Source organism: Lethenteron reissneri, chromosome 52 (assembly GCF_015708825.2).
Source record: "Lethenteron reissneri isolate LAM-NWPU_2019-01 chromosome 52, ASM1570882v1, whole genome shotgun sequence".
Lineage (NCBI taxonomy): Eukaryota > Metazoa > Chordata > Hyperoartia > Petromyzontiformes > Petromyzontidae > Lethenteron > Lethenteron reissneri.
The window spans coordinates 9,533,457-9,539,456 of NC_083830.1; the positions used below are offsets into that span (position 1 = coordinate 9,533,457).

General features: G+C 50.5%; 1 protein-coding gene across 2 annotated transcripts in view; it reads right to left on the bottom strand.

The window, feature by feature from the left end:
* Positions 1-5,552, bottom strand: part of LOC133355832 (septin-7-like) — a 32,427-nt gene extending 26,875 nt beyond the window's left edge. For both annotated transcript variants that reach the window (XM_061573231.1, XM_061573230.1), the window contains exon 1: positions 5,429-5,552. The gene's annotated coding sequence lies outside the window, so the exon portion shown is untranslated. The remainder of the gene's footprint in view (positions 1-5,428) is intronic.
* Positions 5,553-6,000: the final 448 nt, after the last annotated feature.

Sequence of the window (6,000 nt, forward strand, 5' to 3'; positions counted from 1 at the left end):
GCTACGTGTTAAACTATGTAAAGGCATTTTCTGAAACGATAATTCTAGATTGCTTGGCAGGTCGCAGCCAGGATCGCAGAGCGATTCATAAAATACGGAATTGCATTGATAAAGATTCGCTGGTTAGTAGTCTCCCTCTCCCCCTCCGAATGCAGGAACACCGTTGGACGCAGTGTCAAAGTACAGGTAGTCCGAGTTACGATGGTCCGACTTACGATATTTCGATCTTACGATGGCGATACGACCAAATTGTAAAATATTAAAAATTTCGCCCGGCAGGCAAACGCAGCAGCGTACGAGGTACGATACTGTACGTTGCTTTTTATAGCAGATGGGATTGTTTCCTAAAAAAAAACTTTCTATTAAATTGCAGTTCATATAGGTAGGCTAAGAATTTACCTTGTTTTTTTACTTTACATTTGACTTTGCAATACAGTATTGTAATTAATACATACAGTATATAGTTTATACAGTACGGTACTGTAAATTGCTCTGTTTTGCTAAATTATCACCATTCTTTAAGACTCCTGGGTAGGCTAGGCCATCTTCGACTTACGATATTTTTGACTTACGATGGGGTCGTCGTAACGCATCTGCATCGTAAGTAGAGGACTACCTGTACTAATGAGGTGTTTGTCTTTCGCTGGAACTGGGCGATACTCGTGGCACAGGTGGCAAAACCGCGAGCAAGCGGCCCCACAATGTGCCATTGTCGAATGCTACGATTACAGGCAGTTTGGAAAAGTGAAAATACGAATATATTACAAAAGCATTCTCAACAATCGGAACCAAGATGTTGGCAAACACCTGGGGACTGTCTGGAATCTCGACAGGACGTGCGTCACCAATGCCGTGGAGGTGTAGGGGAATGTATGTATGTTGAACTCATGTGACGGAATCTTCACTCTCAAGCGTGTTTGTGTGTGGAATTTTACTGGTCTAGCTCAAGCTACTGTCCGATTAGAATTCTTAATGAGCAAATGATACTTTTATGGACACCCTGTATCGTATGATAATAAAACTGATAACATTGACCCATTGTAGGTCCTAAATTAGTCAACACTTCTTGATTCTAGATTTGAAGCTGAAGACGGAAGCTTGTGTTGCCTCCGAAACGTCGTGATTTTTTTTTTCTATTATTTATTCTATTATTTGTATTATAAATTTTTATTATTTATTTTTGTACCTACGTGACTTTACCGAAAAAACCTAAGAGTATGAACACTTCTTGAGCCCATCCTGCATAGCGTGATTTTCGTTCCAGCATTCTACGTGCCGATGGAAACCCGAGTACCTCCCACGAAACACTCTGTACTTATGCAAGCATAACACAAACTGTACGAAGTCGGTATGCAACCTACTTACCCTACCGCATCGTAAAGGCCAAGCAGCTGGGTGTCTGCCGCACGTGATCTCCCGAGTGCGATCCGCCTCCCAAGCGCTGGGTTGTAGGAGTGCAAAACCACTGCGACCGCGCTGTTGTTTTAGTGCGAGGGTGTGCGCATGTGTGTTTGCATGCACATGTGCGTGCGCGCGTGCGTGTGTATGTATGGAGAGCAGTCGTGTAGCGGTCAGCACTACGAACCCGGCGACCCGAATTCGATTCTCGCCCACGGCCAACATCGGTGACAAATATCTGGATTGCCTTCAGTACTTCCTCAACAGGCAAGGTCAATGAGTCCGATGCCTTCTATGACCTCCTGTCACAGGTGCTGGCTAAATTGTCCTCTTGTTGGGTGACTTTAATGCCCGAGTTGGTCATGATGCTATCACCTGGTCTGGAGTAATTGGAAGGCATGGGCCAGATCAGCTCAATAACAACGGACGGAGGCTGCTCGATGTTTGTGTAGCCCATGGGCTTGTAATTACTAACACGCAGTCCCGACATCGGCGCATCCACACAACATCATGGATATATGCCGGGTCCAAGCAAGAACATTTGCTGGACTACATAGTGACGGAACAGCGGATGCGGGCCCAGGTCCTTAACACCAGGACCTACCGTGGAGCTGGATCTGCCCACTGACCATCGACTTGTCATCTGTAAGATGCACCTGCCATTCTTCCACTCCGATGGTAGGTGTACACCCAGGACCCCATTCAAACCCATTGTGGCATGGTCTCAGCTAGCTGATGAAAAGTTGCAAGGATAGAATTTCATCAACGCTTGCGGCTGGGGTTGGCATAGTCCCCCACTCCACCTGATGTTGAGGCCCACTCTCATCGTCAACAGCATCCTATGTCAGAGAATGAGGAGGCTTACCGCAGCCTTCGCTCGGAGATTTGGAGAGCCGTGGGGCACTGCAAGGATGGTTGGTGGTCACGGGTCGCTGAGGAGATGGAGTCTGCCTCAATGGCCCGCAATCACAAATCGCTATTTAATTCCATAAAAAAGTAACCTGCAGCGCCACACCTATTACCATCATTAGGGGAAATAACAGTGATCCAATCTCCGACCCCCAGGAACAGGTTTGCAGATTTTTTGAGCATTTCTGCGAGGTCCTGGGGGAGGGGAAATCCCTCAGCCTGGAAAACATCGTGGGACAAAGTGGGGATGACCCTGCTGAGGCTGCGGTGCCTCAAATACTGGAAGAAGTCACCCTGTGCGAGTGGCTGGCTGAGGTGCCATCTGTTAAGGAAGTACTGAAGGCGATCCAGAGCCTCAGACCAGAAAAGGCATTGGGCAGAGATGATCTCCCAAGTGAAATGCTGAGGGAGAGAGGCATTTGTGCACAGACTACCCTACATGACATCATAACAACAGTCTGGACCACTGGACGGGTTCCGCAGGATTGGAAGGATGCCCTGGTGGTCACTCTCTTTAAGAAGGGGGACTGCACAGACTGTAACAACTACAGGGGCATCTCACTCCTCAGTGTGCCGGGAAAGGTCCTGGCAAGGATTATTCAACATCGCCTTGCTAGGCACGCTGAGGAGAGGCTTGCGGATCCCCAATGCGGTTTCAGGAAAGGGCGGGTCCTGCACAGATGCCATATTTTCTGTCCGTCTGCTACAGCAGAGATGTAGGGAATGCCAACAAAACCTACATCTCTGCTTTATTGACCTGGTCAAGGCCTATGATACCATCAGTAGGCCTGGGCTCTGAGTTGTTCTTCGTGCTTTCGGAGTCCCTGACCCACTGTTCACGATCATTAAAGACCTTCATGATGGTGAGCGGGCCCGGGTAAAACTACGTGGCCGGGAGTCAGAGCCATTCCCTGTACACCTTGGGGTGTGACAGGGATGTCCTCTGGCTCCCACATTATTTAACATCTATTTCGACCACGTAGGTCAAAGGATGGCTCCCTATTGCTCAACCATGTTATGTATGCCGATTATCTGGTAATTGCTGCTCACTCAGAGGAGGAGTTGGAGGCGCTGCTGCTGAACCTGGAGCTTGCCACTAAGAGGTGGGGACTTACCATCAGCCCCACCAAAACTAAGCACCTGGGGTATGTTGTACCATCGGATACTCCACACCCACAACTCCCAATTAGTGATAGGGCAGTTGTGGAGAGAGTGGAGAGTTTCCCATACCTGGACCGGCTCCGGTTTGACAGCAGAGGCCTCACTCCGAATCAGTCGAGCAGCATTATCTTTTCATCGGTTGCGTAACGCTGTGTGGAAGCTACCGGGTCTGTTGCTCCGCACGAAGCTTCAGGTCTTCTCAGCCACGGTCATTCTCTCCCTTCTCTACGCTTGCGAAACGTGGACCCCCCTAATGGAACACTTTCGCCGGTTAGAAACATTTAGGCTGGCCTGCCTATGATCCATCCTGGGTTTAACCAGGCTGAATTGTGTGAGGAGCTCACAAATCCTTAAAAGATCTGGGCAAAGTCCCATCGGTGAGCACCTCCGGCAGGGAAGGCTGCGTTGGCTGGGTCATGTAGCCCGCATGCCCAGCCACCGCATGCCTAAACAGCTTTTGTTCGGCCGGATCGAGAGGGCTAAACGGGCACGGCATGGGCTAGAGAAGCGATGGAGTTATGTAATACAGGATGATGTGGAGCTGAGTGGACTTGCCGATGACTGGTACCAGCGGTGTCAAGATCGGCCTCTGTGGAGGAGGCTCGTGAAGGACGCTACTGGGCAGTTGGAGGCAGTCGCCCTCCAGCAACAACGGAGGGCGGAGGAGCGATGCTCAGCACAACGAGCGGAGTGCCGGGTGGCTAAAACACAGCAAGTTGGCACAGTAGGGGGCACAGGTGGTGCATCAGCTAGTCATCTTAGTCAGTCGACCCGTGGCACCTGGGTCTGCCCCGTGACCTCCTGCCAGAGGGCGTCCGACACATCACGTGGCCTCAACGTGCACATAGCCTGGCACAAGCGTCATGGTGACGTCACCGCCACTTAGTGGCGAATGGCGATTGTAATTGCATGTGCGTGTGCACGTGCATGCGTATGGAGAGTGGTAGTGTAGCGGTCAGCACTACAAACCCGGCGACCCGAATTCGATTCTCGCCCCACGGTCAACATCGGTGACAAATATCTTAACCGGTCCTGGGCATCCCCTGGGCATCCCTTAAGTACTCGGGAGGCAAAGGCAGTCCGGCGTGGTGCTGGCTACCAACCCCTTCATGTGCCGTGCCGGCCTTCATAGGTGCTACTCGCTAACAGCACTTGCCCCAACAGTCTGTTCCAGGATACACGGGGGATCTTTTTTCTTGCGTGTGGCCGTGTGTGTGCACCGATTATGAATGCAAGCAAACTGAGAAACAAACACAAGCCCCACTACCTACTAATTGGCATTCCATGAGGACCAATTGCCATACATCAGGGTAAGCATGCTGAACCCACATCAGTAAAATACCGAGAGGGAATTGAATCATGCGTCTGTGTGCAGACAGGCGAGGTTGTGCGAGCAAGCAAGTTAAAGGAAAGGTCCGCCAACCTCATGAATATCATTCAGCGCAGCGCTGAGAATTTAAAAGATCAGTTTTACTGTCACGTAATGAACATAACTCTCAGTAGCAGGGCAGGTATAAAAGTGCTGTCCCCTACTGTTGGAACATAGGTCACTTGAAGGGATCTCAATGGTAGCTCTGTGGTATCTGCTTCCATGGGCCGTTGTCTGACACGATGGTTTGCATTGTTCTAAAAGAGTTCCAAATATACGTACATGTACGTATGAACTTCTTTCGGAACGTACGTTTCCAGCCGTACTAATCAGAGGTATGGGAAATGGACCCCTCATCTTATGGCGTGGCAGCAATATCAATAAGATGAAGCTTGAGGAAAAAGGTTTTAAAAATAAATGAGCGGTCCACGCGGTCATTCTGTCCCTCTCTTCCCAGAAACCATTGGTGCATTGTATCAGGCTTGTGGGTTTACCACAATACATTATTTTTTAAAGTAATGAGCGTGGCTTCGCATTGCACAAGCCGCACAACTACCGTGTTTTGTCCGTGGCTCTGTGCGTTAACGGTACCAGCTGCTGTTGTCCACCGCGTCGCCAAAGCCTGGCGTGTCCACTATGGTGAGCGTGAGCTGCACGCCGCCCTCCTTGAGCACCACCTTGGACTGCTCCACCTGCAAGAGACGCGCAGAGATTTGGCCTCACGGAACGTCGCGGCAAGGGGCTGCAAGTGAAACGCACGACGAGGCAGCTCTTACAAACGCAACGCATACCCGGCCACCTTTCCATCCCGATTGTCTCTGTCAAGGGCACCAAAGACAAAAATCCCCCGTATCGCCTATAACAGACTGTTAGGGTAAGTGCTGTCAGCGATCATCTATGAAGGCGGCACTGTGGCACATGAGGGGGCGGTTGGCCAGCACCACGCCGGGCCGTTTTTGTTTCCCAACTGGCCATATTTACACACTGCACCAGGTACCCATTTGAGGCTCAGTCGACCTAGGGGAGGCCCAGGACCGGTTCAAATAATTATCACTGGTGTTGGCCGTGAGCGGGAATCGAACCTGGGTCGCCGGGTTCGTAGCGTGGCACGCTAACCACTTCGCCGCTGCTCCCCATTGGCTCCAAAACCTTTCTCGACCTGT